The following is a 27,908-nucleotide window of genomic DNA, read 5'->3' as shown; positions in this document are numbered from 1 at the left end:
CCAATTTATCTTGAATTTTAGCTCCCATAATTTCTACATGTTGTAGGAGAGACCTGATGGGAGGTAATTGAATCATGGGGGCAGGTCTTCCTGTGCTGTTCTCATGATAGTGGATAAGTCTCATGAGATCTGATGGTTTTATAAACAGGAGTTCCCCTGCACACATTCTCTTTTGCCTGCCATGTAAGATGTCATTTTGTTCTTACTTCGTCTTCCACCATGGTGTGAGGCCTCCCCAGCCACGTGGAACTGTAAGTCAATTAAACCTTTTTCCTTTATAAATTACCCAGTCTTAGGTATGTTTTTATTAGCAGTGTGAGAGTAGACTAATACAAGATTTTAGCACTTTAGATGGTGTTCTGTAAATCCCATGGATGGGATTTATTTCTTTTTATATTTGTGTTCTTTTTCTGCACTGACTGAGTATTATAAAATGATCTTTGTTTTACTGTCCATGCTCTGTTTTGTTATTGATCCCCAGAGTGAAGTGCAGTAGCACAGGAATCATGAGATGCATTCACAGGAGTCATCATAATATGCTTCAGCTTTTAACTCTTGGCCTCCTCCCATTTCAACCTCCCAAGTAATTTGGATTACAGTGGCACACCACTGCATCCAGCTTAAATTGACATATTTTTTTCTTCTGCTTAATCAAGTCTGCTGTTGATGCTCCCTGTGACATTTTGCATTTCACTCATTGTGTTCTTCCACTCCAGAGTTCTATTTTGTACTTTTTAACAATTTTCTTCCTTTTAATAAACTTCTAGTTTTGATCATGTAATTTTTATGTCATTTTGTTGCATGATATCTGTGTTTTCTTATAGCTTGCTGAGCTTCCTGACAACAATTATTTTAAATTCTTTTTTAGCAATTAGTTGATGTGCATTTCTGTGAGGTCAGTTACTAGAATGCTTTTGTGTACCCTTGGTGGTGTCATGCTTCCTTTATGTTCTTCATTTTCTTGAACTCTTGCTTTGTTGTCTTCACATTTGAAGAATCACTCACCTCTTCCACTCTTTACTGACTGGTTTGAGAGAGACATGCCTTCATCAATCAGTCCAGTTTTGGAATCGGAGGCTATCAGAGACCTTTCCTTTGAATGTTCTCACTTTTGGTACTCCTTGGAAGTAATTATTACTCAGAACCTTTGTCTTCTCTCAGCAAATTCAGGACAGATGCTAAGTGCCTCTTGTTTGTTTTTCATAAAGCAGTGCCCTGAAGTGCTGAAATTTTTGTGCCTTCTCCCAATCCTGCAGAGTCAAGCCAGCCATCCACTTGAGAGGCTTGCACTCTCTGTCTGCAAAAATACATTTGAAGAGCTTGCCTGTGGGATGAGGAGTGAGACACAGCGAGCATTTGGGGTGCCTGTGATCCAGTTGTGGGAAGGTCCACGGGTGAAGTATCCCAAAATTTCTGATTAAGTCCATGGAGTAGGTAATAGCGTTCACTTCCTCTCTCTCCCTTTTTCTTTTTTTCTCCCAGCCTTTTTCAACCTCTCAGCTGTGCTAATTATCTCAGTATTCTGGATGGAGTAAGAAATACATGAACTTTTTGGAAAGTGACCTTTATGCCTAGGAATCTGGGCATTTATTCACCACAATCTCATTTATTTTTTCTGTAGAAGAATCTTTGAGTGAGGGGTTTCTCTGTGTACTGAACTGTGCCACTTTAGAGGAAGAGTGACACAGGTAAAGTTAAGATTGTTCTTTTACTTTCTTCAGTGTATCTATTTTCATAATTTTCCCCTATTTGTGAACTAGAACTTCTCAGTTGGATTTCCACACTCCTACAAAAGTGTTCTTGTCCTTGAGTGGTTGTCAAAATGAATGCTTCTGCATGGGGATAAAAACAAAAATCTTATTCTGCCATCTTTCTGAGGTCTTATGATCCACCTTTTATATAAAGTCCCTAAAATTCTGCTAAATTAAGAAAATTGCTCCAAATCACAGAATAAATAAGTGATGAGTCAAAATTTTAACACAGATTTATCTGACTGGAAAGCCACCGTTTCTCTGTCAAGCCATGCTATACTTCACAAACCTGGTTGCTGTACTCATTGGCCAGTTGTCCTGCATTCACATGAGCCTCCTCTGCTTTAGGGTCATAGAACCTGGCTCCATTACATTTCTTCATCTTTAGTATCAGGAAAACACTAATATCTGTGGGGTTTCTGAGAGGATTAAATGAGCTAAATACTTGTGCAACCTTAGCTTAGTGTCTATCACATAATAGGCACTCAATAAATGATAGTTGTTGTTATTGTTATTTTTATTAATTTTTTTGCAGAACAAGTAGCAATGGTAATGGCATATGTGCATTTGGAGATAGTTGTCTGTTCTTTGATTATATCCACAAATTAAGAACTGTAGTAGTTATTTTCTATTATACACATTTTTTTAAAGTTTGTTTTTTTATGATTTCTTGCATTTCAAACTGGATTATATTTCCAATTTGAACAATTACCTTCACTGATACCATTAAAAATTAAATATATTCTGCAAACAAATATGTGCATTTGTACAATATTCTTAATCATAAAACATTCATTTTGTTAAAAAGAACATTAAGAATTAATATTTTCAGTAGTCAATATTTAATATATGTGCATACAACTTAAATATGAGATGATATTTTTGAAATATTTATGACATCTTTAACCTGTTCGGTGTGAACTACACTAGAGTCCTGAAAATTCAAGTTGGCATCTATTTCCACAAGGCTTGTGTAGACATAATAGAATTATATCACAATCATTCTGCACGCCAACTTATTCAAATTCTACTGTGTGGCTGTAAACATTACTGATTGTTTACCCTTTTAGAGGTTTCTTGTATTCATCTAGCAAAATTAGCATGCACTTTTTTTAAAACATTTTAACCTCTCTGAACTTGGAATGTGTCTTTTAGACAATGTCATCTTATAGTTGCTGTCAGTTAGACATCAGCCATAATATAGGTGTTATGGCATGTGCATGCACAAACATTAAATGCAGCAATATAAGAATTCAAAAGAAACTTCCAGAAACAAAGGGGGAAATATTTTTAATTCCCACCATCAAATTGACTGTAGACGGGATAAGGAACATGACAAATAGGAAGTTATGGGCAACATTCAAAAAACAAGAATACATTACAAATCTTCCTGAATGGCTATTTTTTTGTGATTTTAAAAAAGTAAATTTAGCAACACCAATAATTCTGTTGAGCACAAATAATTATATTGCATGGATAAAATATAAGACTGACAACTGTGAGTTGAAAAGTGTTCAAAAGAAGCAAATTTCAAGTGTGCAGAAATTTATAGAATAATCTTACCAATTTATAGATATATTTTTACTAAGACTCAAAGAACTTTTTCTGCAATGTATCAGAATGAATTTATTGTGTCTTTTTTATGTTTGGGCTTATTCATGGTATGAATGGACAGTATGAACAGAACTTGAGAGGCATTCTCTTTAGAAACTGTAAGACAGTAAGACTTCCTGGGAAAGTTGACTGAGAAAGTGAGTAAGAATTCTATATCATAAGAAAAATATGTCAGAGTTGCATTTGCGTACTTCATATTTCTTAGCAGCATATAATATAATGGTACATTTTACAATCAATGATGTTCTAGATACACTGAAGTAAGGTCTTTAAATGTCTGCTACCCCATAAGAGCATGAGTTCCTCCAGGTCATGCACCAGGTGCTACTCATTTTTGCATTATTTTTATAAAGTGCAACATTTGGTATAAAGAGAAAGAGAGTAAATAAATATATGTAAATTAATAAGTAAATTAAGTAAATTAAAGGTTCATTTTTGTATATATACTTTATGCCTTTCAATTATGAGAAAAACTCTTTATTTATTCTTTGATTTATAAATTGGGGAACTATTGAGTTGCTATTATATAGGGCAGGGGTTCCCAACCCCCAGACCAGTCCCAGTCCCTGGCCTGTTAGGAACTGGGCTGTACAACAGGAGGTGAGCAGGAGGAGGGCATTAGCACCCAAGCTCTGCCTCCTGTTAGATCAGTGATGGCATTAGATTCTCATAGGAACCAGAACCATTATTGTTAACTTCACATACAAGGTATCTAGATTGCATGCTCCTTATGAGAGTCTAACTAATTACTGATGATCTGAGGTGGAAGAGTTTCATCCCGAAACCATCACCTGCCCCCTCACCCCTCGTTCATGGAAAAATTGTCTTCCATGAAACTGGTCCCTGGTGCCAGAAAGGTTGGGAACATTAGGGATTGGGGATTTCCAAAAGGGTTGGGATATTAGGGATTTGTTGGGGCTAAAATGTAGGAAAAAAGTACACATTTCCTGCTTTCAAGGAGCTCATGGTGTAATGAATAAATACTTACATATACAGAAGCTACATAGCCTGGCTTGAACGTTGTCATAGAAGTGTGTTTGAGATTAAATGCAAACAAAAATGACGTAATAAATTCATCCTGGTATTTTGTGAAATGTTTTCTAGGAAAAGAGGATCTTAAACTGAGACTTGTATGGAGAGATGAGTTTTCAAGATAAATTGAGTGGCTTTTCTAGGTACAGAGATAAGTCTCTATAAAGCAAGTGAAGTAAGGAATAGTCCATAGTCCAGCATGGCAAAGAATCAAGTACATTTGTATAGGAAATTAGAAGTACTGGGGCATGTAGCTGGGAAAAAAAAAAAAAAAAAAAAGAGCTAGCTTGTAGAGACTTTTAAGCCATGATAAATTTGATAAATCTACAATTCATAAAAAATACCCTATAAAAGCAAAAACTTGCACAATGTGACTCCCAATTAATCAGGGAAGGATCCCATAGACTTACTCATGATACAAGTGGACAGTGGGGAGTAAACTTCAAAGGCATTCTCTTACTGTAAGACTTCCTGGGAAGGTTGAGAAGATGAGAAGAGAGAAAAATCGAGAGTCTATCTCTAATCAGCGCTAATGCATTGTACATTTCCCCAGAGCCCATTTCAATTTACTAGTTTATCCGTTTGTTATTTTCAGTAAATTAATATCATTGCTCATCTCAAAGACATGAGTGTTTGACCCTGGAAAGAACAGGTAATTTATTTTTGAATTTGAATAGAAGATTACAGAAGGGGTTTTGTGATGTTGACATGTGCGTGCTGATAAACATGTCAGTAAACGGAGAAGTTCATTACCAGAATATGACCCTTGAAAGTGTCACATTGACAATGCCAAAGATAATTGCCGCCATAAGCATGGACCAGGAGACAATCAAGCTAGGCTATTTAAATCCCAGAAGAAGTCACAGATCTTTCCACATTCATTTTCATTTATTCTCCCTACGTTATTTCCTTCAGTATTCGTAATGCAGCCTGTTACTTACCCATTCATTTCCACATTAGAAAACAAGTCCCCTGAGCTGTGTCTCAGCTGTTAATCACTTGTGTGTTTGCCCTCCATGTCCATGTAGACAATATTAAGATAATGATTTTTCAAATCAATTGAATTTGTTATAGTTTTCTTGTAGTTTTACCACTTTAAATTTTCTAAGGGTTAAAACCTAAATATGCAGTGAGCCGAGACTGGGCCACTGCACTTCAGCCTGGGTTACAAAACAAGAGTCTATCTCTAAATTAATAAATAAATAAATACCCAGATTCGGTAAAAGATTTTTACGCTTGGTGTTTTTTTCAACCTGTCCCTTATTCTAAAGGGACTTTTTAAGCTACTTTATTTGTCATGATTTACATATACCTTAAAGTACGTTATGATTTTAATGGCATGTAATGTGCCACACGTATTCTTATAGTGTTTTTTGTATTTTATTATGTGCTGGACAGAGACTACTTGCTGTTCAACAATTCCTGTTAGGGGAATGGTGAAGGGAGGGTTGTCATCGTTTGCTTTTTTGTTTTCTTTTGTTATGTTTTGTTTCATTTTCTGGTCACTCACAGAGCCTACATTTCCCAGCTTCTTTAACCATTAGGGGTTGTTGTAGACAATTTAATATAAGTACACACAACTTCCAGGCTTTGACCATTAAAATTTTCCTGATGTATTTTGATGCAGACGAGTAGAGTGACCTTAGAAGCCAGGTTCTGAAGAAGATAGTTTGGCTGTCTCAGTGTGTTATGGGGAGAAGTGTACTGTGTACACACACCTGCTGACCAGGAACACGTACATTAGACAGTTATGTGTGAGAATCATATGTATATTATCTTAAATCACTTAAATGATGGGCATGGTTTGTTAGAGTACTAAGAGTGTGCTTACCATATCTTAAAGGCATGTTAGGAGATCATGAAGGATATTAAAAGGCCAAAGAGACCCACACGAATAATAATGAAACTTCCTAGGAAGACAGATTAGTCCATCAAATGAGGAGACAGAAGTTTAAATCACAAATGCACAGCCTATAGCCAAGTTTGATGCCTATAACCTGCTGCGTTGATAGTGGTGTAGGAGTAAGGAATACATAGTTCCAGGGCATCTGGAAAGCAACTTCTTCTTTCCATTGGTGACTAATTCAAGCCCAGCAATGTGGAACAAGATGCAATTATAAAAACAAATCCCAGTTTAAACCTTGGGATGAGGGAATGTTTTACAGTAATTTTAGGGAATCAAGTATCCAGTACACCAAGCTGGGGCTTAGAATGGCATCCAGTTCCAATGAGAAATTGTAACAAAACCCGAAATTAGGAGAGAAGCCGAAGCAGGCTACATTGCTGGATTACAAGAGGGAGAGGGAAGCATGATGCATGAGGCACTCGGGGCTCTGTTAGCTTCATGCACACTGACCTTGAGAATGTGGCAAGAGACCATCTCCAGACCTCACCAAGGCATCGTGACCACTGAGTTCGTGCTAGCCACAAACTGGAAAGATAAGAGCCCGGAAGTGCTGGCCTTTAAAACCCTCAGATATGCAAGACCAAATAGGCAGGGACTGACATTGTCAGAGCACACGGTTGGAATTTTATCCAATAAAGTATGAAATGTCCTCAACTTTTGTACTGATGAACCTCCCAGTATTTGTGATGTACCATTACATTAATCCTTTGAAGATTAGTTTGTAACGTTACATGTATTTAATTATAATCAAAATCTGTCACATAACAAAGTCATATAATGCACCATTCTATTAATCAAAGATTACAAGGCAATTACTTTTATAACATTGGCAACAATTAGGACAATGGGAGAGAAATAGATGATAATGTGAAAGTCATTGCTAAATTAAAGATTTAGAAATGCAATCATAAGAATGCTAAATGAAGTGAGGACAAAACCAGGAACAAAATTAGTTTCTTGTTTGTTAGAAATGAAGGGGTAACATAAAGTCACTGTAGTAAGTATAAAGCTAAACATCTTCATGTCGGCAGAGAAAGGAATTACAGGAAACTCCTTCTGAATATATTTAAGTTTCCCTTTAACATTGCTGAGTTGAGTACTGTAAAATGATACGTTCATTATTGGATGACTTTGACTTCTAAAAATTAAAAAGTAACCTTTTAGGAAAATAAGGTTACGAATGAACTGCCCCAAACCAGTACATCTTTATGAAAAACATCCCGTAATAAAAAAAAAAAAAAAAAAATGCTATGTAATATATTAGACTTCACCACTAAAATCAAAGTTAATGTTCTCAATGCAGAGGGTACAAGCAAGTTTGAAGCTACTAAGTTACACAGACAAGGACAAAAAATGCACATAGATTAAGAAGAACCATGCAGAAAGCACTTTCAAGACAGGACAGGGGATGTGTCCACACTGAGCCAAGACAAATAGAGAAATGAGGTAAATAAACATCATGTACCTTAATCCATATCTCTATGACTCTTGTTCAGCTGTCTTAGTAAACTTTGCATTCAACTGCTCTTACTTGAATGGCATAAAACTATTAGTGTAATAAAAAAATGTATAAATGAACCAACTTGACTGTTATGTTACACTGATATCAACCCCTTATATACTAATGAAATATGAGTTAATTTGAATCATGTATTAGAGAAGAACAGACTTTACTAAAGCTCATTATTAAATGCCTATTCATTGCAAGTACCTAGCATTTTTACATTTTAGAGAGTAGCTCATATGCACTCATGCACATATATATGAACTATAATTTTCAAATATTTTAAATACATTGAAATCCACTACAACATAAACTAGACATTTGAGTAGTCTAGACTGACAGAATACCATATGCAATCACATGAAAGCTGAAAAACCAAGACATAGTTGACATTAGTGAGTTCAAATTTACAATATGAGATGTAGTGGGCAGGGAAATGGGAAGATTTGGGTCCATACAAAATTGGTACAGGTATATGCTATAGATACCACAAAGTCTTGGGAAATTCCTGCAATATGAAATGATATCATTGTCCCAGTGATTTAGGAAGCTAATTGTCATGGCAGAGTAGATTTCTTACAGGCGTAAGAACAGTTAGGCAGTCATTACCATTGTTTAGAGAAATAGTTAAAATGAATATAAAACAGAGCAGTCTCAGGAGAGATGGAAAGTTAGGAACAGACAGGAAACATATTATAGAAAGTAGAAATTACAATTCAGGTTGCAGTCCTTTGGAGCTTCCTGGTCTATTCATGATGACACAAACATCCTGTGTTTTTTGAAGTAGAAATCTGACTGGAGAAAGGAACAAAACACAGATCAACTATGCAGAGATAAACAACCACCACAGCAAACTCCTAGAAAGCACTCTGGATTCACAAGGCGGAGTTACAATTTCCTCAGTTATTAACACTATAATCCTAGAATACATACACATTACAAATGTGCAGAAAACGCTTAATTTTCTCCAAAATGTTTTGGAAAGGTAACAGCCATTGATTAATGCCTAGATTCATTGGCCCTTTGTAGGTTACTGAATGGTGATATGCCATCATTCCTTCTTCAGTTAGCTACAATAGAAGAAACTTCCTGTTATCAATTACACGGTTACTCTCTTGTATAGTTTATATAGCAAAGGCATTATATATTTTTTATGTTCCTTTATCTTTTTAAAAAAATGCTGAATTCAATTTTAGCATGCTTAGTTGATCAATTATATTTTTACTATTATTATAGATTTGTCTAAAAGTATGTATTATATTTTATTTTTAAAAATAAAACTCGCCGGGCGCGGTGGCTCAAGCCTGTAATCCCAGCACTTTGGGAGGCGGAGATGGGCGGATCACGAGGTCAGGAGATCGAGACCATCCTGGCTAACACGGTGAAACCCTGTCTCTACTAAAAATACAAAAAACTAGCCGGGCGAGGTGGCGGCGCCTGTAGTCCCAGCTACTCGGGAGGCTGAGGCAGGAGAATGGCGTAAACCCGGGAGGTGGAGCTTGCAGTGAGCTGAGATCTGGCCACTGCACTCCAGCTCTGGCGACAGAGCCAGACTCCGTCTCAAAAAAAAAAATAAAACTCTTTGGAAAGAGTTTCACTTTTGTTGCCCAGGCTGGAGTGCAATGGCAGGAACTCGGCTCACTGCAACCTCCGGCTCCCAGATTCAAACAATACTCTGGCCTCAGTCTCCCAGGTAGCTGGGATTACAGGCACCAACCACCATTCCCGACTAATTTTTTTTTTTGTTTTTTGTATTTTTAGTAGAGACAGGGTTTCACCATGTTGGTCAGGGTGGTCTCGAACTCCGGACCTCAGGTGATCTACCTGCCTCAGCTTCACAAAGTGCTGGGATTACAGACACGAGCCACCGAGACCAGCCAGCTCCTAAGTTCTTTTGACATGACCTTTTTACTCTTGGATAGCTCCCTTTCCTTCTGGAATGAAAAGATGTTTTAGCCTTATCCTATGTTTAGCTCACTCTAAGCAGGGGTCCTTGTTTCTTTTAGAATAAAATGGCATTTTAGAGTCCATGATTTAGTCATTAGTAGATAAAATCCTAATTAAAATTAAATAAATAAAAAACTCATTTGAGTGTTTTTTTTTTTAAGCTCTGTTAAAGTTTCCTGACGTATACAAATTTATATTTGGAATCTTTTGTTTGATCGTGATGCAAGACCAATTGGTAGGACAGTATTTCTTGGATAAAAAGGTGAATTGAGTTATGGAATTGTATTTTAATTTTTTTATTATTTTGTGGGTCAAATCTCACTTCATTATTGAAAAATAGTGAGTTGCAAATACCATTGCCACCTTCTTTCCTAGCACTTTTGATCCAGCATTTGTTTATAACAGTAGACTCAATACCAAATATGAGGAAAATAAGAAAGTTTCCATTTTTTTCTTTCAAAAAATATTATTTAAACCCTAAAATATTTTTGGTAGCACATTTTCCCTGTAGCTGGTAATTTATCTGTGTAAAGAAGTCCCTAGAGAAAGGGCATATACTCGCTGAGTAAAAGTATCATGGACCAGGTCTATGTGGTTATTTTTTGTTAAATTTCCATTAGTGTTAAAACAGATGATAATAAGATACTGATATGCTTATATTTCAAAATTCACTGAACTAAGAAATTATCAAGTTTCTTTTAGCCTCTGTTAATTGTATGAATATAATGCAGATAGATTTTTGTGAAATAATATTTGTGTTCTGTTATGAAATCAAATTATAAATGTGGACATATGAACAAGTAATTACGCTCCCTTGTTATGGAAGAGAATAATTTGCCATGGAACTTATTATTCCTCCAGGCATTCTCAGAATATATTTCCAGGTAATAAAAATAGTGCAAGAATATACAGAAGTGAAAATTGGTCTCAAATGAAGGCCTCCCCAGAAAAGCAGCAGGGTCTTTCCTAACTCAAGTGCATGGCCAGAGGCTATTAGTACACAAATAATGGACATTAACCAGTCAGATTTTTCAAAAGGAAATATTTTTCTAGGATGGCACAGTAGATAGGCATGTTTTATGCTTGAGGCATGGATAAAATAGGCTTGAGATCAAGCTTATAAGTTGTTACATTGAGACACCACAGATAGCTGTAGGATATTAATGTGAAACCTTAAGACAGAGAAGGAAAAATCATGGAGTATTTAGAATTCAATTATCATAAACTCAGAATCTCAATTTCTACTCCTTTTCTAAAATGAAAAGTGATTTTTAATATTACCAAAATTTGCATTTGATTCCGCACTAAGAGTGAAAACCCATATAACAGTGTCAGACCGTCAATAATTCAAACAGCTTTTTATTGGGTAGAAATTTTCATTTTTTTTTCTTGCATTCCCTAAACATATATTAAGGGAAGTGACTTTATTCTGGCTTAGCTATTTAGGAACCTGGCAGTGTTCTCAAAATGACTTTTGGATTAAAGTGCTCTAGCTATTCTGGTTAAAAGACAAGTTTCCTCCTCTTAACTAAACTCATTGTAACACTTATTTAAAATAAAATTCAGATGAGTTCATTTTACTTGCTCCTCCATTACCAATTGTAAAGAGTGTGCATTCAGAACAAATGAAGGCATTTCAGTTGAGTGGGCAGAGAAAAGCTCAGCATCTGCTTTTGCAGGTGCACTGATGTAATAGTCTCGACAAGGCACAGCTTATTGTTAGTAGGTAACAGGCAATGGAGGGAGCAGGGAGCCCTACTTAGAGTTATAGATGCAAAAGTGGCATCAAAACTTTTACCCTTGATTTCCATTTGTGCTTCTTGCTAGACTGTATTTCTGGGAAAGTTTCTTAACTTCTTGGAGCCTGTTGGCTCATTTTTGAAATGTGCATAAAAGAATTTCCCGTTTGAAATGTTGGTGGCTTTTCAACATTGGACTGACTAGCAATGCACTTCACAAAGATACTCCTTTGATCTCCTTTCTGCATTCTTTTAGGATTCAGATCAAGCATTCATCTCCTTCTGAAATGTTTCCCCTGCCAATAAAAGTAATAATAATAATAGTTAACATTCCTCAAATATTTACTCTGTGCCCAACAGATCTAAGAGTTTTGCACAAATTATCTCATAAATTCATCAGAAACCACTCTCTGTGGTTGTATTACTGTCCTCATTTTACAGATTTTACAGATTAAAAAAGCTGAGACATTGGGGGTGTAAGTAACATGTTCAAGATTCCATCATGGTAAATGGGAGAGCAGAGGCTTGAGACAGAGTCCGTGCCATCAACTATTGCAGAGTTCTGCTCATACTGTATGGTGTTTATGGCTCTCTATCCTAGACTCTTTCACAGTATTTACTGCACTTCGTTGTAGTTTTGGCTGGTGTGTTTTTACCTCTAGATCATCAACTCCTTGAGAGAATTAATTCCTTCCATACTCAAGTACAAGAAGTAGCATACACAGCATTTAGAAAAATAAACAGTGCATATGAACATTTAGCATAAAACATAATTTGATGAGAAAGAGTTGAACAGAAACATCCAGTAGACTGTCTCATGGGTGGGAAGGTGGCTGTGATCCTTGTTGCAGGGAATAATTGACAATACTACTCAGAAAGCAACCACTAAGAAATGCTTTCAGAGAAATCAGCCTTTTATTTCTGTGTCTTCATTAGATTAAAACCTTAAGAGAGAAGGGAGATTTTCTTATTTAATTTATTTTTTAGCCTTTATTCCTAACATAGTACTTGGTACAAAGTAATAATTTAGATAACGTTTGTTGGATGCATCTCAAATTTAAATTAGTTCTTTCTTTTAGGCAAAAATGGAAGCAGCTTGTTATGTCACTCATTCTACTCAGAAATTCAAATAATGTATAGATCTTGAGAAGGTGATCTTAAAATGCACATGAAATCGTAAGTGTTCAAGAGGAGTCAAGTTAATTTTGAGAAAGAATAGACAGTAGACTTGCCTTACTATAGATTATATATTAAAATGCTATTAATTAAATGATTGTAATATGGTACAGATTTTCATTAAAATTTTGAAATAAAAATTTTAATAAAAATTTGGTAATTAGGCTCATGCATGTATAAAATTCATATATAATATGCACGTGGTAAGTAATACGCATGAAATAAGCAATATTTCAACTAAGTAGAAAAAGATCGATGATGAAATAAATGACATTGGGTTAGTTAAGTATCCATTAAGGAGGGGAGATAAATCAAGTCAGACTGTTTCTATCCGTTCTAGATAGATGACAAAGAAATTTTTTAAAACAAGACTAAACTAAACAAAAACAAACCAATAAATAGAAACCTGGAAAATGTTAGAATACATTAATGTGGTCATGACTTTAGAGTTATCATAGTATCACAAGTAAGCTTCTGAATTGTATGCATTCTATTATTGTTGTATGCCTCACATAGCACATGGTACACTAAACTGAACACCAAAGAGATCTCCTTGAGTCATTATTAATTTTAGTATTCTCTGCGTGAAGTAGTTGGAAAAAAGCATAGTTTCTTGTAACTTCTTTTTTTTTTTTTTTTTTTTTTTGAGACGGAGTCTCGCTCTGTCGCCCAGGCTGGAGTGCAGTGGAGCGATCCCGGCTCACTGCAAGCTCCGCCTCCTGGGTTCACGCCATTCTCCTGCCTCAACCTCCCGAGTAGCTGGGACTATAGGCGCCACCATGCCCGGCTAATTTTTTGTATTTTTAGTAGAGACGGGGTTTCACCGTGTTAGTTAGGATAGTCTCGATCTCCTGACCTCGTGATCCGCCCGCCTCAGCCTCCCAAAGTGCTGGGATTACAAGCGTGAGACACCGCACCCGGCCTGTAACTTCTATTTTTAAAGGAACTAATCCAAATTTATATTTGACTATGAGTTTTACAGTTCTATCTAGATCTGCCGAAGATAGATCTGTTAGCTTCTGGGGTCCTGTTTTAAGGTCTTAGATGTTCTTGTCTTGTGTTATTTTGACCTCGGTGATGGGGCAGTGTACTTTAGGATATTAGCACAAAATAAGAAAAGATAAGTATTTGAGGCCATGGATAGCCTAATTACCCTGATTTGATCCCATTGATCATTACACATTGTATATAGGTACCCCAAACATATGTACAACTAAGATATATAAATAAAAATACAAACAATGATGGAGTTTATGTTTCCAGCAGCCTAAGGGAGCATAACAAAGCTAGTTTCAGTATTGATTTTTCTATTTGGTGACCAAAATACTAGTAGTAATTTCATCTGCTATGAAAGAGGTAGAATGTAGTCAAATTTTGTGACAGAATGACACTTTGACACATAAAACATTTTATTTTACTTCAGTTAACTTGAATAGGATGGAAAGGTCAACATGCTTATTCCTATGTATGACAAAAATATACAGCATTATTTTAAAAAATGGACATTTCACAACAAAAGATTAAGTAGCATTTAACTAAACATAAATAAAAGTCATCTTGCATTTTGAAGGATAAGAAGCATCTGTATCAGGTTTTTTTGTTTTGTTTTGTGTTTGTTTTTTCTTTTTTTTTGAGACCGAGTTTCACTCTTGATGCCCAGGCTGGAGTGCAGTGGCACGATCTCGGCTTATCGCAACCTCTGCCTCCCGGGTTCCAGCGATTCTCCCACTTCAACCTTCCTGAGTAGCTGGGATTACAGGCATGCGCCACCACGCTTGGCTAATTTTGTATTTTTAGTACAGACGGTCTTTCCCCCAGGCTGGCTTTGAACTCCCGACCTCAGATGATCCATCTGTCTCGGTCTCTCAAAGTGCTGGGATTACAGGCATGAGCCACCACGCCCGGCTGCATCTTTATCAGTTTTAAAGTAAAGACATCAGTAGATATACTGATCTGGAATGTCTGGAATAAAGTTTTATAGTCGGAATTTTAAATTGAAGTTTTACATGCCATATTATCTCTGCCTCCCTAAATGTCTGGATGATATCTATTTATTTCTGAAGATTTTCCTCAGACATCCAACATTTGTCTTCACTGGGTAGCTACAATACTCCTACAGCTACAATACAGTTATCCCATCTCTCTCATGGATCATCAATTTATTTTTCTGTATAGGATCTTTCCTAACAGTTTATACACATATGTAAATATATTCCTTAGTTGACTTCAGATGCACATTTTTTTTACTTGTTTGTATGGAACAATAATGAACAAAGTGTTTCTAAATGTCCTAATTTTCTAATGTCTAAAGTTCTCCACCTGGGTCCCCACGACTATACAGCTATTGTTCACAGCATTGTTATCAATAACCTACTCCTTGATCTATCAAATAGCCACTTACTTTACTAGGGTTCTCAGAAAAAAATGGACAAATATTGTCTACTCGCTGTTGGCTTCTGGATTACATAATTGCCCTAATTTCTCATTAGTTCCCTGGCAATTTCTCATGAGATTTTTTTTTTTTTTTTTCTGGCTTTGCCTCCCTGTTGAACACCTATTAAAATATCTGAGGACATAGTAGAGATCCTTCTTCCTTAGTTATCTGCATAAGTAACCTCATTCAGTCTATGGCTCTAAAATATTTATTTCCAGTTCCACTATTTATTTGTAGCTCCAGACTTACATTTATGCATCTCCCTGTAAATCTTTTTTCCTGTCTTCAAAAGCTTCTTCAAATCAGTCGCTAAAGTGAAAAACTAGGTGTCTTTCTTTTCTTCTTCCTACACCCAATCCATTAGGAAATGCTATGAAATTTATCTTGAAATATATGCGGAAGTAAACTCCTTCACTCCAGTTCCACTACACCCATGCTGCTCAAAGCAGCCACCATTTTTCCTCAGGACTCCTTCAATAGCCTCCTGATCTTGTTTCGGCCTCATCCTTACATTTCACTTTTCACTCAGCAAACAGATTTCTAATTATTTTTTTTATAAAGATTATAACATTCATTCGCTTAATGTCTCTAATGGCTTCAAATTTTAGTAAAAATCCTGACACTTTATTTTTGGGGGATTAAAAAGCCTTTTGTAATTCAGCCCTTGACTACCTCTTCAATTTCACTTTGTGTACCTCTCCTCTTCATCTTTTATTCCCTATATTCTTGCCTCTCTAGTATTTTTTCTGTTTCTCAAAAAGTCTGAGCTTATTTGAACATTAATGGCTTGCTCTTACGTTATATATTTCCCTGAAGTGTTCTTAGCTTTCAACTTTATCACGAGATCTCAGTTTGAATACCATATGCTCATAGGGGCTTCTGTTGTCAATCTAGTGTCTCACTTGTTCACTTGCTATTGCTCTGTCCTATTTTAATTCCCTAAGAACATTCTTTACTTTTTGTTTGTTTGCTCACTTGTTGCTCAGTTGTTCTCTCTTCTCACACAGGCATGCAATTCCATAAGAGCAAAACTTTGCCTCTCTTCTTCTCCTTGTATTTCCATTGGCCAGAAAAGCATATGATATATAACAGTTGCTCAAAAAATATCACTTGAAATAATCAGTAAATTGGTAATTTACTATTTATTTGTCATTGCTTCACCTAATCTTTGATCTGTCTGAGACTAATGACTGGCATGATTCATTCTTTGTATCTTCAGTAACCCCATGATAGCAAGAAAATCAATATATGAAAAAATGCCCGAATAAATGTAAGATTCATTAACAATGCTCCCATCATTGGATCTCTCAAAAGTCCTAAATAGTAATCTTCAATTGCAAAGTATCCTAGTTTTATTGTACATGATTGAAAGAAAAAGGGACTTCAGAACTTGTAGAAAAGGTGACTATGACCTTCTACATATGGTGACTACGACCTTCTGTGACCTTACCAGACCTGTAACAGGGTGCACCTGTGGGTGATGCAAACCTCAGACACTGTGTCACCCCTGCAACCCCAGATGCTATAAAGAAGGCCAGATGCTATAAAGCACAGCCAAGCCATCCTGGCTATACCCTTTCCAAATGGCTGGCTGGAAAATCTTTAAGTGTAATAAAATTGTTTTTGTTTTTTATGCCACTAAGTTGGCGGTGTTTTATCATGCAACCATAGCATGGATGAAAGTCATTAGTAAAAGCATCTGTGTTTTGTGGATCAAGAGGGTATGTGGAGCTACAGGGACCATCTCAGACCAGGTGGGAACAGAAGCTATTCACAGACACTAATATCTCTATGTGGAATCCTTATGTTGTCCTCCTACTAGAGATCGTACAGTCTTGGGATTTATTCTGGCCATTGGGTGACAGAAAGTAAAGAATTCATATTCACTGCAGATGTGAACTAGCACAGGTCAGGCCCTGCCGTGGAAAAATTATGAATACAGTATGAGAAAAAAGTCAATTGCATGGAGGCTAAAATGTTACATGAAACCCAAAATAAGAAACTTAAACATAGTATATGATTGTAATTCAATTGCCATAAAATACTTTTGGCTTTAGAGTTTCTCAGGGAATGTCTGAAAGAGGGCTGTTATAAATACATCTAGAAAACTAGTACATTTTCTAATTAATATTATCTATAGATGACGTTACCAATTAAAAAAATACTTTATCTAGTGAGCTGTAACCTGTAGTCCTAGAAAAATATATTCTTTGACGAAAAACAAAAAATCTTTCTGATTTTTTTTTTTTTTCACTTACAAAATAGATTCAAGATGAGGAGGTGAGGACAAACCAGTGAAATTCCTCATAGCCCACAGGAAACTTTCCCAGACCAACTTAGTCCAAGTTAACTGCTTGTCTATGTTTTCATTGTGGGGTGAGTGGCCTCTCCTGATATTTAGCAGGCATACACTTTTATTCCCTACATTTTGATATTTCCATCTTCTCCTCTACTGCACTGTCAATGCAAATTATTTAGCTCACTGCTCAGTGCTGAGTCGATGGGATCGGTCAGCTGTTGTAGTCTTGGTGGGAGTCCTGTGAGGGTCTCTGGTTATCCCAGAGTAAATGGGGAGACAGTAATATATAATCCAAAATGTTAGGAAAGCATCACATAGAAACGAGTTAGTGCCCAGGTGAGGGATTTCCATTTGGCCAAATTGTAGCCACGTTAGAATTTAGTGGAGGTTCCTTGAAACAACGTTGTAAGGATATGTGGAAATAGGGCATTTTAAAAATAAACAACAGCACATATTGGATGAAAAATGTATTAAATGGACAATTAAAATAGTTTCTTGACACCTCCCTGCTTCCACCCTGTTCACAGATTGTACACAGTCTATTCTGTACATAACAGAGTGATTTTTTCAGAATACATCAGATGATGCTAGCCATCTGCTCAGAACCTTCCTACAGTTGCTATTTCATGCAGAATAAAGTACAGAGTCAGTGGCCTACAAGGCTGAATACATCATGGCCTGGACTTATTTCCTGCTCTATCTCCTAACACTCCGTTGTGTTTATCCTAGCCTGGCCACATTCGTGTTCTCTTCCTCAGGACCTTTCCATTTCCCATTCGTGGTACCTGGAGTATTCTTTTCCCCAGCACTCCCTGTAGCTCCCTCTATCCTTTCATTTAAGTTGCTTCTAATCTCTCGCTCCTGGGCTGCTGGTGGTGGCTCACGCCCAGCATTTTGGGAGGCCGAGGCGCGCAGATCACATGAGGTCAGTAGTTCAAGACCAGCCTGGCTAACAAGGCAAAACCCCGTCTCTACTGAAAACACAAAAATTAGCCAGGTGTCGTAACAGGCGCATGTAATTCCAGCTAATCAGGACGCTGAGGCAGGAGAATTGCTTGAACCCGGGAGGCGGGTGTTGTAGTGAGCCGAGATCGTGACACTGCACTCCAGCCTGGGCAACAGAGTGAGACTCCTTCTCAAAAAAAAATTATTATTATTATTGCTTTCTTAGATATTTCCTTTGACTTCCCTACATAAAACTGTCTCCCCCAAGTACATCAGTCACTCACTGTCCACACCCTACTTCATTTAGTTCACAGTATTTATCACTATATCACTATGCGGTGTTTTTATACATATATATATGTGTGTATATATATATTTTTCCTTTTTATTATCTGTTATTCTTACTAGGACTCACGTTTCTGTTAGGGCAGGTGATTTGTTGGGTTCCCTGCCTAACCTGCAGGTTGTAGTATGTAGTAAATGTTCAATAAATACTTGTTTAATTATATTTACTATTGCATTATATAAATATATGTTGAATTTGAATATCAAATGATATTGGACAAATTAAATGCAATATTTACATTTACCTGAAAATTCACCTGTATGTGTTCACCAAACAATTTTTAATTAGCTTAATTGGACCTGGAATTATTAGTGCGTTAGAGACCATTTAGCCCAATATCACCACATTCAATGCACTAAGAACAAGAAAGTAAATAAGGTAATCATATCAATATTATCATTTAGTTGCTAAGCATAATACTATGTGTATAATACACATTTTTAGTAACTATAATCTTCTTAATATTCTTTTTTTTTTTTTTTTTTTTGAGACCAAATCTCGCTCTGTTGCCCAGGCTGGAGTGCAGTAGCATGATCTTGGCTCACTGCAACCTCCGCCTCCTGGGTTCATGCCATTCTCCTGCCTCAGTCTCCCGAGTAGCTGGGACTACAGGTGCCCGCCACCATGCACGGCTAATTTTTTTTATTTTTAGTAGAGATGATATTTCACTGTATTAACCAGGATTGTCTCAATCTCCTGACATCATGATCTGCCAGCCTCGGCCTCCTAAAGTGCTGGGATCACAGGCATGAGCCACCGCGCCCGGCCAATAATCTTACGAATTTCACATATTTACAGTTATTGAGTGATGATGTGAAAACTTATAACCTGAGAGCTGAGTAAATAGAGGAACCTAGAATTAGAACTCAGGTCTGTCTGACTTTCTAGCATGTGTTCTTTCTATTCTACTGCCTAACGTCTTTCGGTTTCCCCTTAGTAATTTCACTCACCGGGAATTAGGTTGCCCTTGGTGCAGTCCTGTTTTATTACTGGTCTCTAGGAGTGCGCAGTGACCTTGGTTTTGAGTCCAGGACCCATTCTACCTGCTTTTTGTTTTGACAGTCATTTGCCAGCATCAGGTCTCAGTTCTCTTTTTTTTTTTTTTTTTTCTACTCTAAAATAGCCATAATACTATCCCTTTTATCTACTCTCTTCAAAAGACTCAAGTATATGTGAAATTATTTTGCTAATTTCTAATTGGGTTATGCAAATATGAGCGATTGTTACATTTGTCAATAACAAATATTTAGCAGCTTTCATAGACGGTTTCGATTATAGCAGTGCTAAGCTTGCAGCTTGCTTCTATGATTGCTAATTCTTTCGGATTCCAATGTCACATTATCACATACATTTGTAGATATCAGACTCAAAACAGAGGCAAAGTTAAGAGAATCTAAAAGAATACACAATTTTCATATCTTCCAAATTTTCAAGACCATTCTCTGACTAGGACTGACTCAAATGTGCTTTATAGTTTTGCCTGTGGGAAGAAATAATTTATCTAAGAATATACAGGGGGCATATTTGGAAGATATTTTATGTTGCTGGATATTGTAGGATTTGGGCTGTGCTCTTATCTAAATACATGCATAAGACCTGTTTGTTGAACCTGTTTTGGTAAAATGACTGAGTTAGATAACATCAAGTTAAGAAATGGGTAAGGGGCCGGGTACTGTGGCTGGCTCACGCCTGTGATTTCAGCACTTTGGGAGGCCGAGACGGCTGATCACGAGGTCAGAAAATCGAGACTATCCTGGCTAACACGGTGAAACTTCCTCTCTACCAAAAATACAAAAAATTAGCTGGGCGTGTTGGCGGACGCCTGTAGTCCCAGCTACTCCAGAGGCTGAGGCAGGAGAATTGCTTGAACCCAGGAGGCGGAGCTTGCAGTGAGCCGAGATCACGCCACTGCACTCCAGCCTGGCGACAGAGCGAGACTCCGTCTTAAAAAAAAAAAGAAAGAAAAGAAAAGAAAAGAAATGGGCAAGAAGAGTCCTTATCTCAGTGTATAAGGTGGTTCTGGGGAAACTGTAATTGAAGTAAAATGCTGAGATGATTTTTGGAGGTAGCATTAAATATAAATTTATAGGAAGTCATGAGCTCTAGTCTGTCATTAGTCTCAAGAAGTTACCAAAGGCCAACTGCAGTTTTGAAAATGTGAACCTTAAAAGGTAAATGTTTTTAAATCTCTACTGAAGTTCTCCTACCAGAATTTTATTTATAGTTCTCACGGACAGTGGAACTGACTGTTCAACTGTTTACATTAGCAAAAGAACAAAATATACAGAATTGATAGCAACAATTGCCTACAGACAGGAAATGCCAAGGAATTTCCCCTCCGTTGTTACATCTCCCCCGAGAAGACTTGCTCTTTTGGCCAAAGACTAACTTGGCCCATGGTATTAGGAGTTGGAGCTTTCAGATGAGTGATAAAAGGTTCAAAAGCTTCCTCTGTCTTGAGACTTTCTCCATTTTTCTTCGTTTTTGGGTTGATGTCAACCTGATCCTCTCTTTCATTTTCTGTCTGTGAAAATGCCTAGCTAAAAAGCTATGTGAAAATTAAAGTAGGGTTGAGAAAACACAAAGTTTGAAGGGTTATGTCAAAGTGGCTTTAACAGTCTGGGGCCTATACCTCAGCAGGCAATATTGTATTCCAATATCTCCTTTCATACTTTTCCCAAGTAGAGGACTATGAAGACAAGCATAGAGAATAGTACTGGCATATTAAACAGATAATTTTGTTTTTATGTTTCTTCTTCACTCATTTTTGAGAAGATGGTTAACTGAAGTAAATATATAAATATGACCAATACCTAATAGTTAATATTCTTATCTTTTATAAAATGCTTCCTCATTTATTTTTTATAGCTGATATAAGCAATCCTATGAGTTATGCTATTTTCATTTTACAGTTGAGAAGAATGTATTGAGAAAATTTAATAGACTTGGCCAAGGTCAGTAAACTGAGCATGGTCACAAATCTAGCTTTTTACTCCTTTATTTTGTATGCTTCCCTTCTTGGAGAAGTAAAAGGCCAACGTGGAAAATATACAAAAATGCCAAATATGATAGTTTATATTTAAAATAGAGAGTTGATAAAAATTATTTTTCTGGCAAATTGAAAACTAATACCTAGAAAGACAATCCTGTATTTTAAACCAACCAACTCTTAGAATTTCTAAAACAGAAATAAGTTTCCTTACATAGGCTCTGTCTCATAAAAAGGCTGATTGTGTTTTCTTAATGAGATTTCCTAGGTTAAGCTAATCATATTTATGTATTAAAATTTTCAAAGTTCTCAAATTGCCCACAAGTAATTTAAAACATCTGAACTAAATGACTGTAAGCGGTGCCAACATCCATTTATGAACTTGCATTATCATCTAGAATATAATGTTGCATAGAACTAATATAAATGTTGACTTTTTTCTTTTCAACCTTCCTTCTGAATGTCAAGCAGATGGTTTGATTTAGGTATCAATAAAGGCACTTAAAGTGTGAGTTAACAATACCCTGAAGGGCTTCTAGTAACTGCTGCTTCAAAGCATAGAACATAATAAAAATAAATACATAAATAAATAAATAAATAAATAATAATCAGTTTTATTAAAGAAGAAGGGATAGAATGAAGACTCAGAAAATAAAAAAAGAAAAATTTTATGATTTCAAGTTCTCCTGAGTAGATAATCTCTTCCAGTTTTGCAGTTTATCAATTATAAATTTAAAATTCAGTTAACAAATATTATTTTTAATGTTTAATCATGACACGATTTCTGTACCTACCCCTTTGCTTTGAGACATTTTTAACTTCCTAGCAAAGAAGAGTTATCCAGAGTCCCACATTTTTAACTTCCTAGCAAAGAAGAGGTATCCAGAGTCCCACAGTCTTGCTAAATTAAGGAGCAAGAGATAAGAATTTACAGAAATTAAGAGTGTTAGAATTCATGGATCAGAGGAATGGAGAGGAGAAAATTATTCAGAGAAAGAATAATAGAAATCTACAAAATGGTTTCCTTGGGTCTTTGAAATTCCGCAAGGATGATCACAGCACAATTGCAGAAAACAAAAACAAAGGAACATTGTATGGCAACATAAAGCTGAAAAATTTCTAGAGTTCACACAGAGAAGGGGATTGTTTTAGTTTCTAGCAGTCAGTGTGCAGAGACTTTATTGGATGCCTGTGCCCTCAGTAGAGGCCCAAGGAAAGCCTTAGACGTGAAACTAAACTACCCTGGAGTAAGACTGTTCTAGACTTGCCCTAAAAAACTTTAGAAATAAGTCTCAGAGACTGCTAGAACACAAACCAACACTCTTCAACTATTACAACCAAGCATAACACTGAAAAATACAGAATTTTAAAAATCTGGAATTCAATAAAATATGATGCATATGCATGAGAAAAACCAGTCAGCTGAAACAGACCAAAATAACAGAGATGATGAAATTAACAAGTACTTTAAAACAGATAAAAAATAGGTTCAAGGGTGTAAAGAAAATCCTAAGCATATTGAGAAGAAAAATAAAATACATAAAAGGAGCAAATGTAATTTCTACATTTGAAAATAAATATAATGTCTAATATGAAAAATTCACTGGTCGGGCACGGTGGCTCACGCCTGAATCCCAGCACTTTGGGAAATGGAAGTGGCTGGATCACCTAAGGTAAGGAGTTCGAGACCAGCCTGGCCAACATGGTGAAACCCCATCTTTACTAAAACTACAAAAACTAGCTAGGCGTGGTGGTGTGCACCTGTAATCCCAGTTACTTGGGAGGCTGAGGCAGGAGACTTGCTTGAACTCGGGTGGCAGAGGTTGCAGTGAGCCGAGATCGTGCCATTGCACTCCATCCTGGGCAACAGAGTGAGACCCTGTCTCAAAAAATAAAGAAATAAACAAATAAATAGAAAGAAAAACTTACTGATGGTTTGAATAAGATAATCACCGAAGAAGAAAAGAGTAATTAATTTGAAAACAAAACAATGCAAGTTAATAACTGAAGCATAACAGGAAAAGAATGAATGGGAAATAAACGGAGCTTTGGTGACCTGGGAAATAATATCAGATGGTCTCATATATGAGCGATTTTGAGCCACAAGGGGAAAAAGGGGGTGCAGAAAAAATGTTCAAGAATAATGGTTACAACATTTTTTTTTTTTTTTTTTTTTTTTTTTTTGAGACGGAGTCTAGCTCTGTCGCCCAGGCTGGAGTGCAGTGGCCAGATCTCAGCTCACTGCAAGCTCCGCCTCCCGGATTTACGCCATTCTCCTGGCTCAGCCTCCCGAGTAGCTGGGACTACAGGCGCCTGCCACCTCGCCCGGCTAGTTTTTTGTATTTTTTTTAAGTAGAGACAGGGTTTCACCGTGTTAACCAGGATGGTCTCGATCTCCTGACCTTGTGATCCGCCCGTCTCGGCCTCCCAAAGTGCTGGGATTACAGGCTTGAGCCACCGCGCCCGGCCGGTTACAACATTTTTAAAACATGATAAAACTATAAATGCACACATACACAATGTTAAATAAAATGAAGAGAATAAACTCCAAAAAGGTCACAAAGCACCCACATCATATTAAAAATGTTGAAACCATAGCGATGAAGATTAAAATCTGAAAAGCAGCCTGATTGTAAAAAGACACATTAGAGAGGAACAAAAATGCAAATTTCCACAGATTTCTTGTCAAAAATCCTGCAAGCCAGAAGACAAAGACATATTTAAAGTGCTGGGGGAAGGGGAAAGTCTGCCAAACTAGAATTTCTTACCAGCGAAAACTTATACTCAAACTGAAGACAAATGGGCATTTTTTTCAGACACATGAATTCATTGTTGATAGATCCACTGTATTAAAAACATGTTAAAGATAGTTCTTCAGGTAGAAGAACATTGGTACCGAACAGGAAAATAACTACAGGAAAGAATGAAGAGCACTGGAAATGGCAAATACATGATAAAAATTAACTTTTTTTTCAATCTTTTAACTAAAAAAATTGACTTTCGTTCAGTTTCATTGAAGTGCAGTTGACAACTAAAAATTTTATATATTTAAGTTTACAATTTGGTGACTTGATATATCTATACATTGGGAAATGTTTACCACAATCAAACTAATTAACATATCTATAATTTCATGTCTCACATAGGTACTATTTTCTGTGCATGTTTGCGTGTATGTGTGTGTTATGAGCACGTAAGATGTACTGGCTTAGCAAATTTCAAATATACAATACAATATAGTTGACTGTAGTAATATTGTTTTACAATTAGGAGTCCAGAACTTCTTCATTCTGCAAAACTGAAACTTTGTACACCTTGACCAACATCCTTGTCCCACCTTGAAGAGACCTATTTGTCCCTTCCTTCAGCTTCTGGTAACCAGCATTCTACTATATTTCTATGAATTTAATTATTGTAGATTCCACATGTAAGTGAGATAATGTAGTATTTGTCTTTCTACGTTTGTCTTAGTTCACTTAGCATAATGTCTGCCAGCTCAGAAGACTTACCATAACGTCTCCAACAAGGATTTATTGTGCAAATGGGAGGATTTCCTTTGTTTTTTAAGGCCCACTAATCTTATTTAGTGTGTCTGTGTGTGCGTGTGTGTGTGTATACACAATGAAATATTAATATACATGCCCAAATTTCTTTATATATTTTTAATCCTTTGTTGAGCATTTGGATTTTTTTAATTTCTTGGCTACTATGAATAATGCTAAAATGAACACAAGGGTGTAGATGTCTCTTACATCTTGATCATATTTTCTTTGGAAATATACCCAAATTATAGTTGTCGAATTATAACGTATTTCTATTTTAAGTGTTTTTAGAAACTTCCATACTGTTTTGTATACTGACTGAACCATTTTGAATGCCCAGCAACAGTGTACAAGGATTCCTTTTACTGCACATCCTTGCCAACACTTATCTTTCATCTTTCTGATAGTCGCCACTCGAACAGGTGTGAATTGATATTTTATTGTGGTTTTGATTTGCAGTTCCTTGGTGATTAGTGATATTGAGCACCTTTTCATCTACCTGTTGGTCATAAGCATTTCTTCTAAAAATTTCTATCTAGACATTCGCCTATTTTGCAATCAGACTATTATTATCATTATGCTGAGATTTAGTTGTGGGAGTTTCTTACATATTTTAAATAGTAACCCCTTATCAGATATGTGGCTTGCAAATATTTTACCTCATTCTGTAGGTTGACTCTCTTTATTTTTTCCTTTGATGTGCAGAAACTTTTTAGCTTGTTGCAATCCAGTGTCCACTTTTGCCTTTGTTTCCTGAGTGTATAGAAATTATTGCCCAGAGCAATGCTAAGAAGTTTCTTCTTTATATTTTTTTCACGAATTTTACAGTTTCAGGTCTTACATTTAAATCTTTAATTCATCTTGAATTCATTTTTGTATAAAATGTGAGATACGCATTTGATTTCATTTTTGCATGCAAATGTTTGTTTTCCTAGCACCACTTACTGACGACACTATTTTTTCCCATTGTGTTTTCTCCCTTCTAAAGTTTAACAAATAAAAATGGAAATGTAGCATACCCAAATGTTTGTGATTCAGCAAAAGCAATACGAAGAGTAAAAGTTGTAGTGAGAAATGCCTGCTTTAAAAAAAATCTCAAATAAACAATCTAACTTTATAACTCAGGGAACTAGAAAAAGAAGGACAAATGAAGCCCAAAGATAGGATAAGGAAGGGAATTATAAATACTAAAGGAGAAGTAAATAAAATAAATAATAAGATACTTTTAAAAACAAGTAAATTAATAGTTTATTTGATAAACAAAATAAATCAACACTTAGGTTAAATAAGAAAAAAATATAGAAGACTCAAATAAATAAAATTATAAATAAAAGAAGCAAAGAGGAGGCATTACATTGTATCCCTTGAAAATAAAAAAAGATTAGATGGGACTATTATGAAAAAAGAAAATATTTGAAGGTATAAACCTACTGGTAAAATTAAGAACACAGGAAAAACCCAGAGTACTCTAGTAGTATGATTGTGGTATGCAATCTGCTCATAACTCTGGAAATAAGCCCACAAGACAAGTCTATCAAAAACAACAATAGCTACAGCATTTAGTTAAGAGATAGGCAACATACAAATACATAAAATTATACAACATAAAAAGTCTAAATGTGAGGGGATATGAGTTACAGTGTAGATTTTTTCTTCAATTTGTTCATTGTTTGAATCCTTTTCTTGGTGATCTAAGTTGTCATTTCTTTAATATAATGTGTTATATATATATAAAAGATGAATTTTATGAGCCTCATGGTAACAATAACGCAAAAACTATAGTAGAATCACTAAAAACAAAAAGTGACAAATAAAATGTACTACCAGAGAAATCACTTAACGACAAAGGATAAATAATTGAGTAACAAAGAAAGAGTTACAAAATACCTAGAAAACAAATAACAAAAAAGCAATAGTAAGTCATCATTTATTAATAATAACACTGAATATAATTTGACTCAATTCTCTAATTAAAAGGCATAGAGTGGCTGAATAAGGAAACAGGATCCTACTATGCTACCTATAAGAAGCTTACTTCGCCTGTTGTGACACACAGAGACTGAAAGTGCAGGGGTGAGAAAAAATTCTTCATGCAACTGGAAACCAAAAAAGAGAAGGAGTAGCTGTACTTATAACAGATAAAATAGAACACAAATCAAATACTATAAAAAGGGACAAAGAAGATCACTATATAATAATAAAGGGGTCAATTATTTGGTAGATAAGCTAAAAAAAAAAAAAAAAAAAAAAAAAAAAAAAAAAAAAAAAAAAAAAAAGAAAAAAAAAAAAAAAAAAAAAAAAAAAAAAAAAAAAAAAAAAAAAAAGAAAAGAAAAAAGAAAAAAGAGAGAGAAGACCAAAATACATAACATCAGATTGAAAAAGGAGACACAGAAAATGGGACTAGAAAAATACAAAGAATCACTAGAGACTATTACAATAAACTGTATATCAACAAATTTGAAAACCTGTAAGAAATTTATAAAATCCTGGACACATGCAACTTACCAAGATTAAACCATAAAGAAATAGAAGACCTAAACAAACCTCAAAAATAATGAGTAACAAGATCAAAACTGTAATAAAATGTCTCCCAGCAAGGAAAAGCTCATAACCTAATGCCTTCACTGCTGAATTCTACCATATGTTAAAACAACGAATACAAATTCAACTCAAACTCTTCAAG

The 27,908-nt window shown here is 35.8% G+C and overlaps 1 long non-coding RNA gene across 2 annotated transcripts in view; it reads left to right on the top strand.

Annotated features, from left to right (window-relative positions):
* LOC103876737 overlaps nt 1-27,908 on the top strand; it is a 633,632-nt gene that overhangs the window by 482,410 nt on the left and 123,314 nt on the right. Inside the window, exon 6 of one of the 2 annotated variants that reach the window (XR_002516525.2) lies at nt 24,953-27,470. The exons of the other annotated variant lie outside the window; for it this stretch is intronic. This is a non-coding gene — a long non-coding RNA (uncharacterized LOC103876737). Of the gene's footprint in view, nt 1-24,952; nt 27,471-27,908 lie in introns of those variants that run through there. 2 annotated transcript variants of the gene reach the window in all.

This window comes from Papio anubis, chromosome 14, assembly GCF_008728515.1.
Source record: "Papio anubis isolate 15944 chromosome 14, Panubis1.0, whole genome shotgun sequence".
NCBI classification, from domain to species: Eukaryota; Metazoa; Chordata; class Mammalia; order Primates; family Cercopithecidae; genus Papio; species Papio anubis.
Note: the sequence above shows the minus strand (reverse complement) of the source record. Positions and strands in the feature narration are given on the sequence as shown.